This window comes from Amphiprion ocellaris, chromosome 5 (genome assembly GCF_022539595.1).
Source record: "Amphiprion ocellaris isolate individual 3 ecotype Okinawa chromosome 5, ASM2253959v1, whole genome shotgun sequence".
NCBI classification, from domain to species: Eukaryota; Metazoa; Chordata; class Actinopteri; family Pomacentridae; genus Amphiprion; species Amphiprion ocellaris.
The window spans coordinates 20,714,581-20,739,627 of NC_072770.1; the positions used below are offsets into that span (position 1 = coordinate 20,714,581).

At 38.8% G+C, this 25,047-nt stretch overlaps 2 long non-coding RNA genes across 4 annotated transcripts in view; one reads left to right on the plus strand and one right to left on the minus strand.

The window, feature by feature from the left end:
- The window catches only part of LOC129348870 (uncharacterized), a 190,749-nt gene extending 184,378 nt beyond the window's left edge, over positions 1-6,371 (plus strand). For both annotated transcript variants that reach the window (XR_008601601.1, XR_008601600.1), the window contains exons 3-4: positions 259-550; positions 5,020-6,371. This is a non-coding gene — a long non-coding RNA (uncharacterized LOC129348870). The remainder of the gene's footprint in view (positions 1-258; positions 551-5,019) is intronic.
- A 1,529-nt stretch (positions 6,372-7,900) lies between these two features.
- On the minus strand, positions 7,901-14,684 carry LOC129348872 (uncharacterized). Of its 2 annotated transcripts, XR_008601603.1 has the most exons (4): positions 14,584-14,684; positions 11,864-11,964; positions 8,182-10,013; positions 7,901-8,118 (listed from the first exon to the last, which is right to left on the minus strand). It is a non-coding gene; the product is annotated as an uncharacterized LOC129348872 (long non-coding RNA). The 2 variants fall into 2 exon arrangements; XR_008601604.1 differs by lacking the exons at positions 11,864-11,964; positions 14,584-14,684 and adding an exon at positions 10,994-11,833.
- Between the last annotated feature and the right edge of the window lie 10,363 nt (positions 14,685-25,047).

Below are 25,047 nucleotides of genomic sequence, written 5' to 3' on the forward strand. Positions count from 1 at the left end.
GAGTAAGTTTACAACAACACAGCATGTGAGGGGGTTAAAAGCAAATGGGTGTTAGTAAAATAAAAATAAATAAACAGAACTAAAAGTGAACTTCACGTTGACATTGATGGGCATTCCAACCAGGAACAAAGTAAAAGATAATCAATACGAAAAAAAACTCTTCCTGTTCACCTCTTAAAACCCAAAAACACACCTCAGTAGCACCCTAAACTAAAACTACCAATGGGTTCCCTGTTTTCCTTTGTGAACAATTCAAAGGTCCCTCTCTATCTCCCCACACATCCACCAACCACTGGAACACATCTCCAAAGTTCTGCCGGGCCAGCTCAGCTTCCCCTCAGAAGAAGTGCCGCCACCTGCCAGATGAAGGAGCCTTTTGAGAGGCAGCTGGCATCGTGATTGGACTGTACTTTGGTCTGTTCCAATCCAGCTTCAGCTCCAGAGACGGCAGGCGGGACGAGTCAACGGAGGCCGGGTGGACGAAGGCATGCAGCTGAGTACAATCCAGAAAACAACAGAGGAGAAGTGCAGCAGCCCAGTATAGCCTTCGGTATGAAAAAACACCATCATATACATCGTATATTGTACAAATAAGTCAAAGGAAAGAGACATACATTGTAGAATTGTAGTAATTGTGGGCTGGCTGATTTACTGATTATCAGTATTTTATTTTTTACTGATTTACGGTAATAAATACATTTAAAAATGCCGCTACTTTTGCTCTGAACCTTAATCTACCTGTGGTCGCTCTGTCTTCTGGAGTGATTTGATTGGTTATACGTCACAAATAAAACTCCTTTAACTTAACATCTGTAAACAAAACAAAAACGTATCAACAAAGTTTTCTGTTAGAGTTTGTGTTCTTCTAAGTTTAACTCCAAGATTTTAAATACTTTCATTTACTGCAAATGAATATCTACTCCAAATGTCTCACTAATAATCATTATCAGCCTTAAAAACCCACAAAACACCCCTCTATACTCGACCACACTTAGTACAGTCCGGTTCCCCCTTCTATAAATCTGCTTGGAATCTTCCACTTCCTGTTTGTCAAAGTGGCCTTCTACCTGGACAGGTTTTGTTGGAGCTCATGCAACAAACATTTTGGGTAACTGCACTTTAATATGGATGGATGACACTGAATTAGAGTCTGTTTTAATGAGACTGAGTTAAGATGTGTAGCTCTGTCATTAAATAGGAAATTATTTCTCAGAATTCACAGAGAAAAGTCTGAAATGTTTGCTAGGTTAGCGTCCCACATGTTCTTTGGCTCAGCTAAAGCTAACTCTCTCCAACTTCTGGATCTCTTGAGTTGCTTGTTGTTAAAATATCTTGCTGTAGGTGCTGAAGCTCAGAAAGTCTGAGATGTTTGTTCAAAATAAGCTCATTCTCAAGTCTTATCTGAACTGTCCTCTTTTGTTTGAACTTTCCCTAAACTTAGGAGTTAATGACAGAGCAGCACATCCAGACTCAGTCTCATTTATGTAGAGATTAAACTTCAGTGTCATTCATTGATGTTAAAGTGCAGTTTTTCAAATGTTTGTTGCACATGCTCCCGACCAAACCAGTCCAGGTGGAAGACGATGTGAAGAGAAAGCTCCAGAGGATGAATATCACACATTTACGTTGGAAATAAATGTCCTTTAATTAGACATTGTCATGCAAATGATGTTCAAATCTTTGAGTGTTTTGTTGATGTTGGTTTCTAAATGTTTTTTGACACTCGGCCCCAAAGATTAAAACCTTCTACGGCTCACAAGCTGCAACAATTCACACATTATCAACTATCTTTCTGACTAAACTAAGATAAAAAGTGAAAAACTGCCTGATTCCTGCATCATGAATGTAAATCTTTTTGGTTTTTATGACAGTAAACTGAATATATTTGGGTTTGACATTTTATAAACCAAAACAAGAAATGAATTACTGGAGAAAACAATCAACAGATTAATGGACAAAGAAAATGTGTTTTCCAACATATATGGCTGAATTACTCCAACATTACAAGATACATACAATTTGAATTCAATTTTATTTATATAACGCCAATTACAGGTCAAATTGTCTCAAGACACTTTATTTTTATATTTTTTGTCATACTTAAAATATGACAAAGTAAGAAATTTAAACCTCTTGACTAATCCAATTTATTATTTGGTTTTTAAGAGACTAATCGACAACTAAAATAACTTTCTCCACTAAAACTAATAAACATGAGGTCAAATAGAAGGAACAGTTTTAAATACTGCAGTCCCACGATGACAAGAATAAAGTTTGTCAACAAAAACTAAATCTGCTGGTGGATTCCATTAAAGTCCTAATAAATGATAATAAAGTGTGATACTAAAGGTTTGTGGTGCTAAAAATGTCAAAGTAAAGATATCAAGTTGAACATCTGGATGGAGGTTGATAAAAGTTGACCTCCCTTCATTTCTCTGGAGCGACTCCATGGATTTTATGGATGGTGGTTAAAGACCTGCTCTTCTAGTCGTCTTCCTTCTAGTCGCTGTAAAAAGTCAGTCCATCCTGGCCGACTTCAACACCTCTTCATGACAACTTGTTCTGCCTCTGACCTGGTGGAAACTCCAGAAACTCGGGAAAACCCAGTCGAGACTCGAAGAACTCGTGGAGACTCGAAGAACTCGTCGGGCGGGGGAAGGTGTGGTGGGTGGTGGGGGAGTAGAGGGGGGAGGCCGCCACCCACCTCCCCGCCTACTCTCCGCCCTGACTCCACCCAGACTCCGCCTTGGCTCTGCCCATGTGGTCACTTCACGAACTACGATGTCAAAGGGACGACGAATTTATTTCTTTTTATCTGATCTGTAGCTCAGTGAGTTAAGGATTTGCCTGTGGAGCTGCAGGTCGCTGGTTCAAGACCAGACACTTCTTAAATTTTCTCAAAATCCTGACAAAGACAAAGAAAGAAAAATGCCAGTGGTGGGTCTCGAACCTGCGACCTTCCACTTGGTAGTCCTCTTCTTATCCCCCTGAGCTACTCGCTCAGATACTAATTCTCCTTTTTTTTGCGCATTTATCATCTATTTTTTGTCGTTTTTCGAGTTTTTTTTTAACTTGAGTCTCGACTCGACCGTTTTTCTCAGGAGGTTGGGCTTCAGCCTTTGTGCTGGAGGGTGGAACCCTCACTTCCAAGACTTTCCAAAGCCTCCACACCTCCCGAGTCCTCAGGACCTGAGCTTTCACACAGTCTGAGGGCTGAAATTTTCTAAGTCCCACAGTAGTTCTCTGTTAGATTGAACTTTCAGACAGTCCAAGGACTGATATCTTCTAAATTCCTGAGTAGTTCTCTGTTAGTTTGAACCTTCAGACAGTCTGAGGACTGAGATCTTCTAAGTTCTTGAGTAGTTCTCTGTTAGTTTGAACCTTCAGACAGTCTGAGGACTGAAGTTTTAAAAGTATCTCAGTACTTCTCTGTTAGTTTGAACCTTCAGACAGTCTGAGGACTGAAGTTTCAAAAGTTTCTCAGTACTTCTCTGTTAGTTTGAACTTTCTGGTTAACAGAAGCCTTAAAACTTGTGACCATGAGTCTTGAGTTCACATTTAGATCATCCATCTGAGTTCTTCTCAGACCTTCGCCTGTGGGTTTTTTAGAAATCCTCAACAAACTTTGATTCTCTTCACTGAACAGTAAAGTTTGTGGAGATCAGAAGGTAACATTAGTTTGATAAATGCCTTCAACTACTTGTAGACTTTATCTGGAAAGCAGTTTCCTGAAATGAGTTCTTAGTAAATCTGTCCACAATCAAACCAAGAACATAGAAAGAGGAAATGTTTGAAGAAACAACTTGATGTTTTCATTTCGGACTAGAAAACGCTTTACGACTTTTATCTGTTTTTGTTCTTTTTGATCGTTTTGTCTCTTTTGTTTAATTTGATCTTCTAAAGTCTAACTGGTGTCTTTTCAAATGTTTTGTCTTTAGTTTGATTCTTCTTAAATGTTTAGTTTTGCTCTTTTCTTACCTTTTATTCTTTTCTAATGTCTGATTTGATTTCCAAATGCTTTGTCTTTTTAATGTTTAATTGTTTTTTCAAATGTTTTATCGGCTTGTTTGAAAAATTTCCTTTTCTTTCCTAATGTTTAATTTTTTGATTAAATCTTAAAGGTTTTTCTTTTTAAATGTTTTACCACCTTTTAATGTTTAATTTTCTTTTTAAATGCTTCATTGTATTTTCTGTTTTATTTCTATTTATTTAAGTTTTATTGTCTTTAAGTTTTAATTTTCTAATTAAACATTTAATTTTTTCATTAAATGTTTTGTCTTTTTAAATGTTTAATATTCTAATTAAATGTTTTGTATTTTTTTTAAATATTTAATATTCTTCTTGTTTAATTGTATTTTTTAAATGTTTAATTATCTAAAATATTTCATCTTTAATGTTTATTTTTGTTTTAAAAACTGTTTAATTTCATAATTACATGTTTTGTATCTTGTTTAATTATCTAATTAAATATTTTGTCTGTTTAATGTAATTTAATTGTATTTAATGTTTAATTTTCTTTTTAAAAGTCTTATTGTATTAAATGCTTTTATCCTTTGATTTAATTGCTTTTTTTAATGTAGTTTATTTCTTTAATCTTTTTTTTCTGTCAAGATTTTAACCCCAACCTTAAAAATGAAACAAACCCTTAAATCACAATGAAAATACTTCTGTTGTCACAATCATGAGTTAGTCAATTATTCAGTTTATCAATTCAACTTTATTTGTTTAGCACCTTTCACACAGATGACAAAACTAAACAAGCAAAGAGAAAAAAACTATGCTAAAACTATGATTAAAACTCAAAAACATATTTAAAAAAAAAAAAAAGATTTAACATGGTAATAAAATATGTTGTGTCCAGGGGATGGAGGGAGTTTATTGAAGTCTTCTTGGGCTCACATGGGAAATCATTTAAAATATAAACTTGATATTCAGTCTAAGGAAACTGCAGAGCGACAGAAGAACCAACAATATCTCCTGTTTTCTCCTTTAATGAGTCGACTCTTCTTGTGCTTTCAGACCAAAGAACTACAGACTCTTCACAACCTGCTCAAACTCTTGGTACAGGACCTCACCACACGGGTCAAGAAGGTTTCCGTCTCATTTCTACTCTGAAGCTCACCTTCTCCTGCTCAAACTGCTGACAAATGTTTCTGCTGCTCTAAAGTCTGGTCTCCAGAACTTCCTAAAAACTCTCAAAGTCTCTTCTGCTGCAGGTTGCTTTGTAGAACTGTTCCAGAAAACCTCACTAAACCACATGGAGGGGCCTCAAGATAGTCGTCCAAATGAAACCATACAAAAACCAAACTAGCACAACCCAAACGCTAAAGTCTCCTGCAGCCTACCAGAGAACCTCTGAGAACAGAGAATCAGGACAGGAACTCTTACCTTCTGGACAACCAACGTTGGTTCACAAACAAGAATACAGAATGTGTCTGACCAAAAACCTCTAAAGACTCACTACAGCCAAGATAAAGACACAACTCAGCTGCACCAAATCCACTAATCACTGCACACATTAGCACCATGTGCTAACTGTGGCTAAAGAACCACATTTACCAAGACAACTATCCAGTACAAAGCCCTAAAACACACCAAGAAACACATTAAAGACGATTTTACTGCTGGAAGCTGCAAGCCAACGCCTAAAGAACAAACTAAAGCAATGGAGCCAAACCCAGTTCAATGGTGAAGAGAAGCAGAGGAAATGTTTGTCTGCAGCTAAATAAAGCAGGAAGACACTGAGCTGCTCAGGTGTTCCTGATAACACCAAGCAGCCACCTGGACAGCCAATAGGAACACAGCTTACTGGAAGTCCAGAGGGCTGGCTTAGTGAAGGAAATTTAGTTTAAAGTTGAAGCAGAAAGTTAACAAAGAAAGTTGAAAACCACCTTCTGATACCTGAAATCTCTGAGTTTTCACACAAAGAACACCTGAACATGTCAAACTGGTTCCATAGTAGAACCATCATTGTAAAAACATCATAGTATGGTGTGTTGCTCAAAAAACATTACGACCCGGCTGTCTAGGGTCGCTGAGGAGCAACACAAAAACAGGACAAACGCTGGTTTCCAGGGGGTTAGACGGCTATTTATTTGAAAGAGTAAGTTTACAACAACACAACATGTGAGCAGAAAAATCACAAAGTCTGTCTTTAGTTCAGCTGAAAATATTAGTTTTTGTCTTTTTTATTGACCAAACTTTTCAGGAAGTAGATGAAGAATAATTAAAGCTCTCATGTAGAAGTCCAACTTATTTTGGATCCTTGTGGAGAGTTTAATCTTAGAGTTTGTAAAGCTGTTGAGTTTTTAGAGTCACATGGATTGTTTTGACATTTAATAACCGAGTCCTGAAATAAAATTACAGTTGTGGATTTCTGTCATTTAGTCTGGACTAAACAAATAACAGCAGCATAAATCTCAAACGTCATTATGAGGAGTCTGGATTGAGGTTTCTCACTTGATAATGATCAAAACATGAAATTTAGGTTGGTTTAAAGGAATATTCCACCTTAAATCTTTGAATGTTGACCTAAAAGGTTGGTTTCAGGAAGTATTCCACCTACAAGGTCCTCAAACATCCACCTTAAAGGAACATTCCACCAAAAATCCTTGGACATGCACCTAAAATGTTGCTTTAACCGAGTATTCCATCCAAAATCCTCAAAGAGACCTGAGGGGCTGGTTAAAAGGAATATTCCACCTAAAACCTCAAATATAGACCTGAAAGGGTGGTTTAGAAAAAATCCTTCAATGTAGACCAAAAAAGTTAGTATGGAGGAATATTCCACCTGAAATGTTGACCTGAGAAGTTGGTTTGGAAGAATATACCATCCTAAACATCCTTAAATGTAGACTAAAAGACGGTTTGGAAGAAAATTCCACCTAAAATCCTCCAATGTAGACCTAAAAGGTGAGTTTAATGGTATATTCCACCTAAAATTCACTACTGTAGACCTTGGAGGTTGGTCTGATGGTATATTCCACCCAACATCCTTGAACATAAACTTAAAAAGTTTGTTCAAAGGAATATTCCACCTAAAATCCTTCAATGTAGACCAAAAAATCTTGGTGTAAAGGAGTATTCCACCTTAAATGTAGACCTAAAGGATGGTTTGGAGTAATATTCTACTCTAAAATCTTCCAATGTAGACCTAAAAGGTTGATCTGATGGTATATTCTACTCAACATCCTGGAACATTTACCTAAAAGGTTGGTTTAATGGTATATTCCCAGAAGAACCCTTGAACATCGGGCTTAATGGTATATTCCACCCAAAATACTTGTACATATACCAAGAAGTCAGTGTAAAGGAAATGTAGACCTAAAAGGATTGTTTAAAGGAATATTTAAACGATTATTTTCATTATTTAATAATCTGTTATCAGTCAGAACCCTGGCAAACTTATTTTCATCAGTTTTTTTAGTGGAAGTCACAAATAAAGGAGCTCTTGGTTTTTCCCAGCGTTACTGAGTCCAAAGCTGCTGTTTCAACACAGACACGTTCACATGCATCCACAAACCTCTCAGCACTCAAACATCCACAGACAGGAGGCCGGCTGGGCCGAGGCTCGGCGGCGTCCTCAGACCCACGAGTCGGGGAGTCGGCTGAACTTGTTGGTCCGGTTTGAAGGCCTCCAGTGTGGTCCAGTAGAAGTCCACGTAGTCGGTGTTGGCTTTGAACCGCAGCGACTGGCCGCCATCAGGTGGACCGGCTCGTCCTCGTAGGGCTCCTCCTGTAGCCTTGAGGGAACCACAGGAACATTCAGTAGCTGTTGGAGTTCTTCCTGTCAGGCTCGTGGTAGAACGGCTCTGAAGAATCTTGTACTTGTCTTATCTGGAACAATCTAACAGCCTAAACTGTTAACAGCGGTGTAAAGAAGCAAACACACAGGCATAGATTAGGACTCAAACTAGATTTATTTTAGAAAACAAATCAGCTTAGAGGCATTTGTTCACACATGTGGCTGAATAGGAGGCCGTCCAATCAGATTTGAGGTCTTCACTCTGTAGGTTGGTTGTTCGGTGAGACTCTTGGACCTCCATCAGCTGACGTGGATGTTTGATGGTCTTCCTCTCTAGTGCCAGATGATTCATCCATGAATTCAGCAGCTACAGACTGAAATGAAGCTCATGCTGCCGTTATTGAATTCCTGTTCCAGATCAAATGTTCAGAGCTCACCTTGAATGCAGCCGTCTGCTGTCTGATAGTTTTTCTCATTGTAGTCTTCAATAAAGTCTTTTTCCTCATGTCAGGATGTGGTGAGACTCTTTCTCAGTCTCTGCAGACGTCCCTCATTGTGCATCTCCAGAGAAGAAACAGAAAAACTGATCACTGCTTCAGCATCACAAACGCTCTCCAGCATTGAGAGTGTTTTAGGAATTAATTCATTGTGTTGTGAACTTTGAAGGAGCAGAAACTTTACAGCTGCCAAAGATATGAGCTCCAATTCTGGATGTTTTAGGAAATGAAGTTCATCAAATGAACACTTGATTATTGCTGATAACGCTCATTAAATTACTGAAGAAATCCAACATAAAAACCTGTAAACTCTCAGGCAGCTTTTGTTAAAGTTTGTCTATAATTCTATCATCATGTTCTGGAACCAGGACTCTGCAGAAGTTCCTTCAAACAGATACTTGTGTGTTTCTATTTAAGGCCTCAGGTTTGAACGTACAGCAGAGGATTAGAAAGGAGTGATTTTAATATTTAAATCAGTCCAGTAAATGTTTGGCGTGAAAATTATTAAAATTTTGATTTAGATAGATTTGTGTCAAATAATATTGTAGAGTCTCACTTAAATATATCCAAATGAGTTCAGTGTATTTACATTTTATAGAATATTTGATTTCTTAATCTCAATACTGTAGGGTCTGACCCTAAATATTATAATAATGATGTCAATTTAAATAATATTTTAGTGCAGAGTCATAAACTTTAATCAGCTAAACTTACATAATAAATATCACTGTACAATCTTAACCTGAACATTCATATTATTGAGGTAAATTTACATAAATCATGATATTCTAGAGTCTTAACTGGAATATTTCTAACATTAATCTTTTTGTATTGTGCTGATAAACAACAATAACCCGACTTTCAGATAATATTTGTTGTCTGTGATTGTGAGACTAAATTCCTCCACATTCTGGAACTGGACTGCATTTCCCAAAATGGAAACATGGACAGAATTTAACACTCATGTATCCATGGCAACGCTAACGTTTCTGCTTCTTACCAAAGTTCACAACACAAGTAAAGATTTTAATGTAAAACTTCAGGGATGACTGCTGACCATAAGTATTCTGATCAATACTTCATGATCAATATCAGGACAGATGTTACAACTCCAGCTGTTGCATTAGACTGCAGTTATTCACAGAGAAATTAAAACATCACATTCCTCATAAAAACTAGATGGGACTTTTATTAAATAAAGTGTTGGTGAATAAACAGTGTAAAAAGTGCAAAGCAGCTCCATTAAATCAGGAGATGTGAGACTTCCACAGCATGGATCACCATCTGCTGTGTTGATTCATAGCTGAATGTCAGAATGAACTGAGATAGAAAAGCTGCTTTGAGCTGCAACATTACGGTCTGACAATCCAACACCATCACAGTTTTCATCTGGTTGTTTTGCTCCAACATGCTGTGAAGTTCAGTTTTTACCTGAATCAATACAGAGATTCTATTTCAACCAAGACTGGAATAAAAATTAGAATGTTATGAGGTTATTAATGCAACTAAATCCTTTCAGATGGAAGGATTTACTTCTAAGTTCTAATTCAAGTTTCAGTTGGAGCACATTGCATTCACAAAGAAAAACAGCGATACCTTCATAGCAACATTTAATAAACCTAAAGCTTCCCTGTTGGCACATTGGTGGAGTTTGTTACTGAGCATCTGAACCTTAAATCCAGTGAGACGACCATCTTCAGTCGAGGCCAGTCAGAGAACTTCAAGACCTTCCATCAGCTGGACCAGATGTGGCATCATCTCCCTCTGAACATCTGGATGACAGGAGAAAAGACAGAAATCAAACACAGATCACAGAAATACAATTTATTCACTTTCATCATTTTATAAAAGTAGCATGAACTTTATTAAAACTTGACAATATCAGTAATGAAAGTAAATGTTTTTATCTCGTGTTGAAGCTAAATTTAAAGTCAATTTTAATGACAGTTTATCCTGAGAGGAGTGAGAATGGAGCTTTTCTTTCCTTTTTAGAATATTCCCTCAAAATATTCTGTTTATTATTGGCTTTAGAAGCATTTTTCTTTACTTATTTATTTTTAGATACCTCAGACTGATGCACTTTGCTGGTTTGCAGATAATTTCATGTACAATGACAATAAAGATCTTCTATTATAACATATTTTGCTAAAACAAGAACTGCAAACCTTCTCAACCATCTCTCAGGCTGCAAAATTCCAACTGCGACCAAGAATTATCTGATGTAGTTATTATTATAATCTTTACTGAACCAGCCCTGGAATTAATAAAAATCTGTATATGGATATGATTTTCTCTGATGGGACCACTATGGAAGCCGTAGTAATTATTAACTATCCTTTGAAGGGAAAGATTAGGTCTTCTTCAGGTGGATAAAAAAATGCTCTCCCTTAAAAAAAAAAAAAAATTGCATACAATAAAGTAAATCTCTTCTGCACTGCACACATACTACACTTTTGTATAACTCTGGATGTCAGAGTAAAGGCAGACAGATCCACTGATCAGCCACAACATTCTGACCACTGACAGCTGAAGAGAACAACATCCATCATCTTGTTCTAATGCAACGTTCTGCTGGGAAACCTTGACATTCATGTGGATGTTTGACATGTACCACCACCTAAACACTGCAGGACAAACAACCCCCTAGTCTCCATGGCAACAGCAGTCCTTGATGCCAGCTGCCACCCTCAGCAGGACAAATTAAAACTGCTCAGGAGTGGTCCGAGGAACACGACAGAGCTAAGCTGTTCACCTGGGTTCCACACTCCCCACATCCAGATCTGATTGAGCATCTGTGGGATGGTCCAGGATCAGCCTGGTCTAGGTAGGACCCACCCTGCAACCCACAGGATCCACAGAATCCACAGGACATCCCCAGAGGTTCTGATGAACCACTGGGTCAGAGGAGTTTTAGCAGCATAAAGGGACCAACACAGTATTAGTCAGGTGGTCAGAATGTTAGACTGTTATATTGTCATGCTGATTATATGATCAGTAAATGTTACCATCAATTATAACGTCCACATTGATCAGGAAAAAAAACAAACTATCAGTTCATTCAGAAACTGTGGGGTTAAACCTAAAAACACAGACCTCAACAGCAGTTTGTTTCAAAGCAGAACACCAACCGGTTTTCACTAAAGAAGCTTTCAGAGCAACAATTAAATGACAGTTTTGTTCTCATTAAGTTCAGAGTCAGCCAAAATAATGTACACACATCAGGAAAAGAAAAACTTTCATAAATATTTCATTTGTATAAGTACTTCTATACATATAGATACCTCTTTCTAAGTTTGATCAAATCATGACAACTCTGTGTCCTGTTGTACGATGTTTTCCCAACAGATGGCGCTACCCTCATGAATGGAGCATCAACAAGTGACGTCTACAACAGAACAGAAATGTCTGGAAGCCAGTGGCCACCACTTTGAGCACCTCTTGTAATTGTAGAGGCCAAAGATAACTTTTATTAATCTCGTGATGTCTGAATAAATTTGGTATTGAAATATTTATGCAAGTTTTTCTTTTCCTGATGTGTGTAAACAGTATTTTGGCTGACTCTGTATAATGGGTTTCTGACAGGTCACCAGGCAACATCTTTTTATAATAATGACAAACATACCTGCATTCTACAGGAGTGATTTTCCTCATGTGCAGGTAAAGATGTGTGAGGAGCTTAGAGATGACAGGAGCAGGAGTCATCCTCACTAATTCAGCTTCCACCTAGAAACAGAAAGACCACAAACAAACACACTGATCTACTCTCAAACGTTCAACCTCACAGCCACAAAATATCTGTTTAGGAAGTGTTGTGTTCCTAAATTCTGCTGAAAGCACTGACATTCTCTTACAAGGTTGTGTAAAAAGCAGCCTGTCCTCTGAGCTACTGAGAAATTTTCCTAAACAAAGTTTCTACGTGTAAATCAGCTCAACAAAAACTAAAGCCTCAGTCAGAGATAACAGGTATCGCAAATTATACACAACTTTCTTTGTTAACTCAGACTTTCTGCTTCAACCTCACATAAAAAGGGGAGTTTAACTCATCAGGTGACTGAAAATGAACGGCTTGTGCAATTCTAGATCCAAAAGTAGGATGTTTCAACTCATGTTTTACTACAAATACATGCAATAATAAATAAATATAATGGCTGGTTGGTAGTTTATTCACTATTAATGTCACTTTATATACTGGATTGAACTTGAGCAGTGGAAGAAAGAAGGAATTTAATGAAATTATGGAGATTCAGAGAAGTAATGTTGCGCAATGTTAAGGGCGGTTTAATTCAAACCAGCTGAATGTTAAACTTCAGTGCAGCTGAACGGGTTTCAGTTAACCTTAAAGTAAAATAACTTTTTTAAAAGCTAAAATACACAGCAGAGAAATACAGGTTGAGAAGGTCATTCTAATAATGACGGACAGGTGCGGCAGCAACTAACACAGGTGTTCAGCGGTAAGTTAGCCACCTGTAGGGTTGCCACCCGTCTCTTACAATACGGAATCGTCCTTTATTTGACAATAAATTGTTGCGTCCCGTATTGAATCAATACGGGATGCAAATCGTTCCGTATTTTCATAAATGCCCCGTACACATCTGTCACACACTCATCAAAACTGTATCATGAACAAAATAAAACACAGGAAATATTTAGGGCAGCCAATTTCATCTTCCTTAGACCTATGTAGCGAGGACCCGATGCGAGGTCCAGCAGATAGACCTCAGACTTCTCTGTGTGTCCGGTCCTGTCTCCGGTTGCCAGGTTACAGACGCTGCTACGCCCACGTGTTCAAAAATGTCTCCACCCGCAACTCCACCACTTCCAAAGAAGCAAAAACGTTTGCAAATGTACAGACGTGAGTGGGAAGAGTGGAACCCCTGGCAATGGGTACAAGGCAAACTGTGTTCTCTGTTGCTCATGGACTGGCTGAAGTAAGGCAGCATCAGGGGACCAACATGTAAGAAACATGAGAACAGAGAGAACCCAACCAGCAGGCCACAGTTTATCATCATCTAATCATCTCCTGAAGCTGATATGGTAAGGGACATCAGTATCTGGTTGTGAATTTACCAGAGGATGCTTATAATCATGCTGATGTGGCCATAGACTCTACAGCATTTTAGTGACTCAATAAATGCCCAAGTTGTTTATTATTTTAAATGCTTTTTAGTTTTTAATAAACATTTATTTAATAGCCTATATGTAATCAATAAATGACCTTTCCCTATATAAAGAAAAACTCACTCAGAACTTGGATATGCTAACAGTACTAAACAACTAAATCAATAAATACATGCATACACACATAAATAAGTTAATACATTAATTGTGTGAAGATTTAGATGGGAAAAAATGTATGTAGAGAATTTCTTTGTGCAGCATTCTGCATTCAGCTGTTAATGTTTTTGCAGAACACAGTAGTGCCCACTGGCTGGTCATTACAATTTATTAGGATGGTTTCACTATTTATAATGAGGCCACTTTTTTCAGACAGAACCTGTGATAATAAAACAATACAAAATTCTTAGTTTCATGTTAATAAAGCACTTAAACCTTTAAGTATGGCTAAGTGCTTTTTTCAAAATTAAATATATCACTCCTTAGGTGGTAGTGGCCCCAAGTTCAGTAAAGTTGGAAAGATATTCACATATTCGGACTTCCAGCATCAATAACTCATTAGATATAGGTTGTCAAAACATAAACGATGCCTCTTTCCCATCGTTGTACAGTAGACAATGTGCTACAAGCTCAGTTTTATCAAAAGTATCTGTCTTTCAAGCTGCAGAAATAACATTGGTGTTTATGCACAGCCGGCTGTGAACAGGTACGGTCTGCAAATTGCAAAACCGCTGCATCAGCGAAGAGAGATACAAATATTCAATAACTTCAATCTTGTACTCTGTAGTGTCACCAAAATCACTGCAGCCTTCAACTGGCTCCTGTTGACACCAATGTTATTCCTGCAGCTTGAAAGACAGCTACTGTTGATCAAACTGGGCTTGTAGCACATTGTCTACCTTACAACGATGGAAAAGAGGCATCGTTTATGTTTTGACACCGTATATTTAATGAGTTATTAATGCTGGAAGTCTGAATCTGTGAATATCTATCCAACTTTACGGAACCGTGGCCCCGACGAGCCGTGGTGGGCGTCCTTTATTTTCATTTCTGAAAGGTGGCAACCCTAGCCACCTGTGTTAATTAGCCCGCTAGCTAACTTAGCCGCTTAGCTAGCTAACGCGTCTGGACCAACTGCTCAAACACGACAAAACACAACTCTTCACAAGTCGCTGACTTAACGTACAACAAGACAAAGCTGCTGGTTAGAAGTATTTATCTTCTTACCGCGTTTTACTCCAAAAACAAGGTCAACAGCTGCCAGAGATGCTACCACACGCGCCGACCGTAGATATACATAGACTAGATACGCTAGCGCGCTGTCTTCTACGTTATCTATGGTCTGACCAATCGCTGCTCTCTGGCTCCGCCCTCTGAGAATCTTGTTGTCGTTTGGCTCCACGCTTGCTGATGACCACTTCCGGTCTCAGAAAATGAAAAAAACTGACCTTTTTTCGTTTCTGTCTCTTACTGATTTTATTTTTTGTTATTCTAAATATAAAATGAAAATCAAAGCATTTTTAAAATTTCGTTTATCCCTTTTTCATCATGAAAAGGAAAAACGCCTTGTATTTCAATTTTAATTTTTGTATTTTAAAACAAAAATCAAATAACCACTCGTTTTTTGTTTTTCAATACCCGTTTCAGAACGGAAAATCCAATTGCCAGATAAATACACGGACCGAAAATCGCAGCCATTATCACCACACTGATGTGATATTGCGCTTAATACACTAGATAATAGGAGAATGTTAACTCTTGACAAAAGGGGGGGGGGGGGGGCGCATTAGAATTGCTCAGATGCCAGAAAGTAAACTTTTTTGATTGCATTTCATCACCAACTAAATACTGAGACACAAGAATGTTCACTGGGGCCTACATTATTCACAAACCATTTCGATACAAAGTCAATGCAAATATTGCAGAAACTCTTATTTTCCATGATTATTACACATATACATGTTCAATTAGACACATCAAGTGCCCTTGTTGAGGTCAGTCTTTTTACAGCTTATAGGTGGAGATTCCATTAGATTTTTTTGTTGTTGCTGGTCAATCTCGGATTCTTTAGCACTGTTAAATAATGCATATTTCTGCTTGTGGTGAAGGGATAAAGTGGCTCTTAACGTGAGCTCCCACCCAATGCAGGGCTCTCCCTGTCAGGGGCCAGGTGAGCCGCCTCTGAGCATGCCACCATTGCTGTGGAGGTAACTTTCATGCTCCGCTGGGCAAACATTTTCCAGGTCACATTTTTCAATTACACTGAGAGGCAGGTCCCACAGGCAACCAACCCCCCCAGCAACAACCACCCAAGCACACAAGCACACACTTCCACACATGCGCTCACATAAACAGACTAACCTCCTCACCCTTCCCCCGTCACCATGCCATTCCTGCACACAATCTCTCATCCTCGTGTTTAGCAGCACAGCATCTTCTCCTCCGCCACATCTCTTTAAAAAAACACACACACACAAACATGGCTCAGGTCTTGGGAGAAAAAGGGCAAAGTATGTTAATAGGGGAGACTGCAAAAGCCTCCAAGGAGACAGCAAAAACATATAGATTATGTTTCCATTTTAACAAGATGGTCTTTGTCCGCAATCGTCAATGCACATTTAGCTATTTACTTAATCATAATCAATAAGTTGTTGAGCAAATTAAGCTGGAGGCAGACTGTCCATCAGCACCCAGACACGGGACCCTTTGCTCTATTATATCTGTGAAGGTTCTTCAAGTTCAGCATGAGGTGTTTATCTCCATATCTGAAGACTTTGAAGTCTCTCCCTCTGTGTGTTGCCTCAGGCGTGTGGTGAGATATGAGGAGAGTGTGCCTCATCTGCCTAATGCTGCTTGTGTAGCTAATAGTCCAGAAAACACTGCTCTGAGGCCACAAACGAGCATTTTAAATGATTCATCTCTGGCTGTCACCAAACGAGAGCAACTTGCCACGCTCTGCCACTCTGTCACTCATGATTCCAAACAATCTGAAGGTGTTGCAGAGGTTGGCAGAGGATGGTGAATACTTGTGTCTGTTAAGAGATGTACAATATATACTGCTTTCTGCCCAGCCAGCTGTGCTACTTTTCAAGAATTTTCTTTTCTTTGCATGAAGAAATCACCAATGAATTGATCACACTACCACATATTGGCTGCAAACGCCTGATATAGCTTATTCAATAGAGTTCAGTTGTTGTCCCCAAACAATTAACAAGAGTGAGATTGCACAGCCAAGCTTACAGCTCTGTGAGACTGTGCTTAGCCACTCGCTGCACTGACATTTGCTCCTTCATTACACTGAAGACAGGCACTGTAGTTTACTTTAAGCAGTGCCCATATAGATCATCGTGTTGCCAAAAAATGCTCATTAGTGCATCAAGTCCACAGAAGGAAATACCCTACAAATGCGCTAATTACTCCTATTTGAATAATATGTGTCGCCACACACAAGCTGGAGAAATGTAACTGTGTTCAGAGGCGAACTAACACATGTTGGTATTGGTCTTTTCATGGAATTTGTTCACAGTAAGAAAAAACATAGACTGTCACCGGAATTGTCCCTTTAATCCATGCGTATTAATCATCATTTCTATAAATGTGCCATCTGTAGCCAGCTAAATATCTTTTAACTTCAAATACTGGGCATGATTTTAAAAACTCCATCAGTCAGTGCCTTTTCAAATCCTCATGACAAGCTGACTGTTGATGCATGATGTATTCAAGCAAAAGGATTGTATATGATTCACATGTATCAGGTATCACGAGCCACACACTGGTTCAAACATAATAAAACAGCAGATAAATTGAAGATGGCAGACGGATCAGATAACGTAAAATAATATTCAAGGATCCACGTTCAGAGCAAAATAACACATCAGTATGCAGAAGAGCAGCATAAATTGTTAACACTTTCGGAAAAAGTCCTGCAAGACAGTGAGCTCAACGGTTCGGCCATGTTTGGATACTAACATACAGAGTGGGTGTGTTTATGCATCTATTCATGTAGGCCCCAATAGCTGACAGAAGCAAAGCATTTATTATCTAATTAGATTACTTATAGGCTCTCCTCACACATACAGCTGTACTTACATGTCACATTTCAAGTTTGTTCCATAACTTCTTGTACCGATACTGTAAAAAACAGATTTCTTCTAATCCACTTCTAATTTTGCCATACCATTATGTGTTAGCTAACACGTGCAACAGTTTGCGAGAGTTGGAGGGCAAACTTATGCTGCACGGCAAGAAAACTGGGAAAATATATGCAAACAGCAACACCACGTATACTGTAAATGTGGTAGGAAGCAAACAGAGTCTGAAGCTCAGTCTAAAAACAGACTGGTAGCGGCGCCTCCTGCAGCAAAACAGGCACAAATATACTGTGTACAGATACAATTACGATAGCTATATTTGTCAAAGTTAATTACATCAAAGATCAAAAGGCACAGCAGTGAATATTTAAATCTGAATTTGAAAGTTGTCTTTGCTTTCATTGCCACGGGAGACTTGTGATGTTATGTGTTATAGGAGACCTCCGCTATCTGAAAGTGACAAAAATAATCTCTCAGAGACAAAGTGGAAATAAGTAAAACCAAATCATAAAGCAATATTTTCTTACCTAATTATCAAAATGAATTGTTTTTCTATGTAGAGAAAACCTTGTGAGTGGTAAGTAAATAAGCCCTCCGGACTACAGGTCCTCCCACGAAACCTCTTATTTAAGCAGAAAAATGTATCATGCTTCAATGTCAAATCCAAAAATGCCAAATACTTAAAAACGTAACCGAAAGCCCAGTTCATCACCTCACCCAAAGGTACCTTGTACGTATCTATTGAGACACAAGCGGGTCTGATGAAGCATCATCATTAGACAGACTCAATTTAAGTCGTACCAACAGAAAAAAATGACCAATGCTGAGCAATGAGTCGTGTAGTTCTGTGAGACTATGCAGGCAGTGAGGATGGGACTGCAGGCTACCTGGAGCAGAGCCAGGGACGGTGGGTCACTGGGGTCAGAGCAAACCGACTGACTGGTGAATGCACACAATCGGGCACACAAGAATGTGCAATCACAGACACATCTACACCCACACAAAGTTTAAAAAAAAAAAACATGATTAAAAACACTCCGGAGCTGATAACATTCCTGGCTGTTTACATGGCTACACATACAGAACATCTTTTCCCTCCTCCCTTCATTGTGCTCTTGTGGTTAAATTTGTTCGGCAGCATGATGATTATGATAAGTCTTGCTGTAAAATATAAATGCAAATTTCACAAGCGTCTTCCCTGGCAAACCTCTTGGCAAGAAAGCGTCATTATATTCTTTCAGCAGACGGAGAGGAACATTTTTAAAAGAAAATACATTAAATCGCAGACAGACAATTTCATTTGTGTCATCTGCCAGACTTTGTCATACTCTCATCCATCTGTTTCTGTGTAGTACTATGTATGTGGACCCATCAACACTAGCGGCACTCCTGGGCACGACCTGCTGAGTCTCCCCAAAAACACCTGCTGCCTCTCCTTTTAACATCAGCAAAAACAAACGTTGAGGGTTGGTGTTTTTTAAAATCTGTATCCCCGATAAAATATTTGTTGACAATCATCTGCTCTTGTACGCTAGGTTTGTCACAGGACAGGTGTCTCAGCACAAGTAGTGTGTAGCATCAGCACCACACTGGAGTGTTAATTAGACACACCAACAATAGTGTCAGGAGTGCTGCGACTGACGTATGAAACTCCCACAGCGATTAGCACACACCAAAACGTTTGAGTCTGACAGGGCTTCTTGTCCCAGAGTGCACCTAAGTGATTACCACAGAAAGAGTTTGGAGAGATTTAAAGCCAGATCAGCCGGCGCTGAGTAAAATACACATACGCACATAATGAAAATCCGGCTGATTTGGAAAGCAATGTAGATCTGTCAATCAGAAAGGAGAGGTTATTTAAACTGAAAGAGAATGTTTAATTGCAAAGAGAAAGCTGTGACACATTGAAAAATTATATCCCTGATCCAGGTGATAATGTATAATAAATGCAGGCAAAGTTCTGGCGATAGACTGATTCATTCTTCATCACAAGGGAGGCAGAATGCACAGGGGAGTAATCTGAGCAAGTGCTTGCTCATTTACTTTGCTCTAACGAAGCAGGAGGAGTATGCTGCAAAGCTGGAATTGAGGAAATTTAGACCATCGATTAAATATGCAACATGGATAACTTAAAAGACGACTAACAAACATTCAAACAAATTAAGCTACTCTCTTAAGGAAAAAAATCCACTTAGGCAGTAATTTAATTGCAGGATTGCCGACTTAGAGGTATGTCATTTCTTTCACTCTTTACTATTTCAAGATTCACTCACATTTCCTGTCACATGCATATGAAAACATGTAGAGTGCTGGGGTGCAGTGTGTAACACCCATCATCAATCCAGACGGATCCAACAGCTGCTAATTGACGGCAGTAAGTGAATAGACCAGAGGAGGGAGGATATTTTTAATTACAAACCACATCTCCATGGCTACGAGGGGCAGGAGGAGAGAAGACACGGCAACAGGTTGAGATGGAGATGAAGGCAAATAGAAGAGGAGGAAATTGTTGTGTGACGCTCTCATTGGCTTCTTTCTACTGAAATGATGTTTGCACTTCAATACGCAAGCATCCTCACACATGATCACACGCACTGAGATACACGTGATGCACTGTGATCAGACTGAGAGCAGAAACATATGAGGATGTGATTGTAGCTGGCCTTATGGGCCCCTGCACTCTTTTCATATGCTACATTACATGCTTTGGCAGTAATAACTGTAACCCTGCTGGTCTATTTTTTGCTGGGGAGATACAACAGTATGCCCTATGACTGCTTAATCACAGAAAGTCATGTTTTGTATCACAGCACACTGTGATGGGATCTGAGGCACGACTGCCTTGCACTGTTTTTTTTTTTTGGGTGCGATTCTGCTCCCTCTCTCACAGTGTCTTCAGATTAGAAGTCAAAAGCGGGCATTGGCAACAAGAGCACTAATCCAGTCAGTCAGTTCATCTGCAGATCCTAATCCTTTAACGCCACGACCAAACGTGTGAAATTTATTGCTGTAAATGTGCTTATTTTTTCCTGTATGCCATCGGGCTTTTACGGAGGGGTGGGGCTGTGTCTCATTGCTATTTTTTTCCTGCTACTCATTCACATTAGAAGAAAAAGTTAGAGAAGGCAGGTTTACCGCGATCTCTACCCCATATGTGATGAATTTTCAAATTCCGCTTAGCCACAAAATTGAATCTATCAAGTCTCCAGTGCACCACCTGCCCCCTACATTTCTCACTCCAAACCTCTCCTCCCTTGAGTTTTATCATTTTGCACAATCTAAGTTCTCCTGTTCAGCTGTGAGTCAGGAGAGTTAGATTATCTATGGGAGAGATTTAGATAAAGAAAAAATGACTCTGGCTTTACCTAAAACAACCTCAGGTATTAGTTTACTTTCCAATTCTACAAATTCAAAACAAGCACAACATTGCAAAGATGTGCCGCCTGAGACATATGCCCTGCCTTGACAGATCCAGCTCGCATCTAGCCAGACTCCATATAGACTAATCCCTATTCAGGATCGGAAGGTCAGTGCAAGGCTAACCCTGCCTTTCACTCACAGTGGGGCCAAGCACAACTTGCCAGGGTTAGCTCTAATTGCGAGGTCCACGGAACTGTATTTCTTGCAAACATTTTTTGAAGATTTTTCTTTACAGGTTTTGAAGGGTGCATGTTTGAATAGCATGTGCTCTCATCTCTCAGCACTGAAGTAAAACCATTTTGACTTTACATAGTCTAGCCGACATCATCTGCCCCGGCACAAGGAACTCTGTGGTCAAAATGAAAAGCTCCAAAAGTACTTTTCAGCTCTGTGTGCAGCACTAGAAAGCTGCGCAGGCTGTATGTAGTAAATAAGCAACCCCAACCCTAAAATTTCAGTCTACTGTTACCTGCTTAGCAGAAACTGGGGATATTTGTTTTCATATTCTGTGTATGAATGTGAAAGAATTTCAAAAACCACCAAATGTTGCAACTAAATTGTGTGAGAAAGAATATCACAGAGACAAAGACAAACTGAATGATATTACATTTGGGGAAACGTTTCAAGGCTCTGCACTAAATCTCCTAGCCTGATAAGAAGATCAACAATACTTGCTTGTCTGTACACTAAATATGAAGTTTTAGCCAGCAGCTGATTAGCTTAGCTTAGCTTAAAAACGGATAAGAACTGTCGAGGATTATTTATTTGTAGCCAAGAAACCTCAATGTTATGTCAAGACTCCACAAAATCACTGATCCCACCAAGAAATAGTCATAGCCCTTCAGTAAAACCACTTGTCAATTTTACATTTCAGTTTTGTGTATGAATTACCCAAATTAAATAAAATATGTTAATTACCAAGCTTTGCATTGGTTGGTATATTTAAACAGCAGTGGAAAGTGCATTTACTCAAGTACTGTACTTGAGCACGTTTACTTGTACTTTACTGGAGCATTTCCATATTGTGCAACTTTACACTTCCCCCTATTCGACAGCTTTAGTTACAAGTGGCTTTACAGTTCAAATGTTTCTGACTTGCTAACAGCTCTGCCAAATAGTGACTTTCCCTTCTAAACGTCTCATATGGTTTCACTGCAATAAATGTTCAAATTTTGCAATATATTCTATTTTATTTGTTTTTATTTCATTTCATTTATCTCCCACTTGGTATATATCTTGCCTCTCTTGCATTCTTGCATACTCATAGCTTGTTATCAATGCACCATCCAGTGGCAGCTATTAATATATTCATCATGCCCCCTTATATGATGATAACAGAGCTATTCTATTCTATTCTATTCTATTCTATTCTATTCTATTCTATTCTATTCTATTCTATTCTATTCTATTCTATGTCCCACCAAAAATGACACAAAAAGAGAAAAAAGACCAAAAATTAAAAACAGATTCATGCCTTACATTTTAGCTTTTATTCTTATTTTTTTCTCATTAATCATCTCACAACCTATCAGATTTATCTGCTTGGCCCCATAGGTTAGAATTATAAATAATTTAAACAGAGGCAGTTGTTAGAAACATAAGATACACCGTCTCACCTATCACTGAAGTATTTGTACAAATAACTGAGTTCTGTTGCACTGTTAATTTTCTCTTGAACTGTTCTGACTTTTGCAAGTACCAACAAACTGTTGAGCCTTTTGCATCATTTGTCCTATAACTCTAATTAGTTATGTTCAAATAATGGGAATGCAGAGTGTAAGGGTTAAGACAGCATTGTTCTAGCTCAGAATGCCACCACTTTAGATTTGAAGTGAAACACTGAAGGTGAGGCTGAAAGTGGTGACTTCCAGCTTTAATTCCATGATGTTAAAGGGTTATGATTGCTATGAAGTTCATCTAATGTAGATGTAAACATTCCAAACACCTTTAAAGCTGAAAATTTGCACTTTAACCTTAAACTCATTATTTCAACACCCGGCTGTTGCGAAGAACATGTCACCGTAAAACATGGGACTTTGCGTTGTTTATACTGATCTAAGAATAGCACCACTGTTAAATGTAACACAGCAACAACATGGTCACATCTGAGACGTGCTCTGGGAACATCGAGCGCCACATGCCAGCAACGCATCATTTCATCTTCCTCCTCCTCTGCCTCCCACACTTCATCCCCCCTCTACTTCATCCTTTACTTGTGTCCATGGAAATGAGCAGAAATCCACTAAACTTCGGAGAGAATTTTAATGACATTTCTCACCAGAGAACCAAACAGTAATGGTAAAGATGGGCCCTATGAAAGCAGCAAATAAATCTAATTAGAAGGGAGATGTGCTCATGTGCCTGTAGGGTGAGGATTAGCCAGCTGCTGTTATGCAATCCATACTTGTCATATACTACAATCTGACTTGTGTTGCCTGGGATATTGAGATGTGCATTAGCATGGAGGAGATTATCATCATGAAGGATGGCAAGCTGTTTCTCTCCTTCGTTCTCTCACTTAGTTGCTTGCACATTCAAGTCTCTTGCTTGACAAATCTGTACTGTTTCATAAACAAGAGGGGGGTTGAGATGTTCTCAAAAAAAAAAAAAGTTCTGAATGAGGCTTTTCACCTCAGCATCTCATCACTGAGACCCCAAAACACGCGTTTGGATTCTGTGTGCATCCGTGTGTTTACTGTGTTACTGGTGAAGTGAAGTCGCTCAGCTCCATAAAGATAAACGGCTTTGTACAGTTTGATGTGGCTGATCAGATTAAAGCTGCACAAATGAAGATTTTTCTATTAACACTGGATCAAATGACTGCTTGTATGGCAAAAAAATGTGCTGCACATATTGGACAAAAATCCACAAAGAATTATCACCCGGCTCTGCAGTTTCTCTCAGCTCTGTGGAGCTTTATAGCCTGCCTCAGGTTTTGTTTTGGTTTCTATCCTCACAACTTTACTGTTTTGGTTCACTCTTACCGCTCTTATACTGTCGCTTTCGGCTGCGATAGGCATCTGTTTTCAGTTTTAAAAAAGGGGGAAAAAATTGCTTTGAAATCCAACTTTACGTTAACTACTCAGAAGCAAACGGCAAACAGACAAAGTTGACAACAAGCTACAGAATGGAGCATTTAGCAGCTAACAAGCCAGACATTTTCATCAGGATTAAAAATGAGCTGAGAGGAGTGTTGCATTCATCAGGTGGCCAGTATACACACATTTCAGAAACTATATTGCATGCCTCAGTTTTTAAAGAAAAAAACTACTTATTCCAAATTGAATCACTGTATATTCCTTCAACCATGTTTTTATTTCAAAACACAGATAAATCTAACTTCCAAAACAAGGCCACTTTACAAGCAAAGGTCCCTTGTCCTTGGATTGCTATCGTCATAACAAGGTTTAATCTCAGTCCTGTATTCACTTGGCATAAATATGCTTCAGTTTTTCATTTCCATGTAGTGAATATGAAATTTCAATAGAAAGTGCACCTTAAAAGGATAGAACTAAAATTTGCTTTTGAGCGTTTTTCACTCTTAACCAAATTAGAGGCAGAACTATTTTTCCTTATGGCAAAATGCTGAAAAGTAATACAGGAGAGGAAGGCAATGGCAAGTTAGTTAATACTCCCACAGCATTTTACTCAATGTAAAGTATTGGAAGCTAAAATGGCACCCCAGAGATGCATATACAAATAGCCTGTGAGGAAAAGTTTTCACTCCGTCTCTCTTTCTTACTTTCCTTCTTCCTTTTTAGACTCCACTTCTCTTTTTTTCCAACTCTCACAGTCTCCAGTGTCTTTCAGTATCCTTCCTCCTTCATGATTGTACATCTCACCCAGCATCCTTAAACTCTTGCAATTCCTTTCTCTGTCTTAGGGCATTGTTAGGCATCGTTCTGTAAACATTCAGAAAGTGGAAACTTTCTGCACAACAGTTTTGGCAGTCAAGCATAGCAAAGCAACAGCAAAATATCCTTCCTTTTCCCACAGTGGCGGTCTGCGCTGTCTTTTAGCTGACATGTTCAAATCAATAATTCACATCCAGTGAGTGCTGGTGTTTCTGTGTGTGTTTGTGTACGTGTGCGGTTGTGTGAGCTGGTCTACATGCATGTGGTTGTTTCTGAGATTCATATAGGCTATCAGAAAGGTCTCTGTGTGTCTGACAGATGGACAT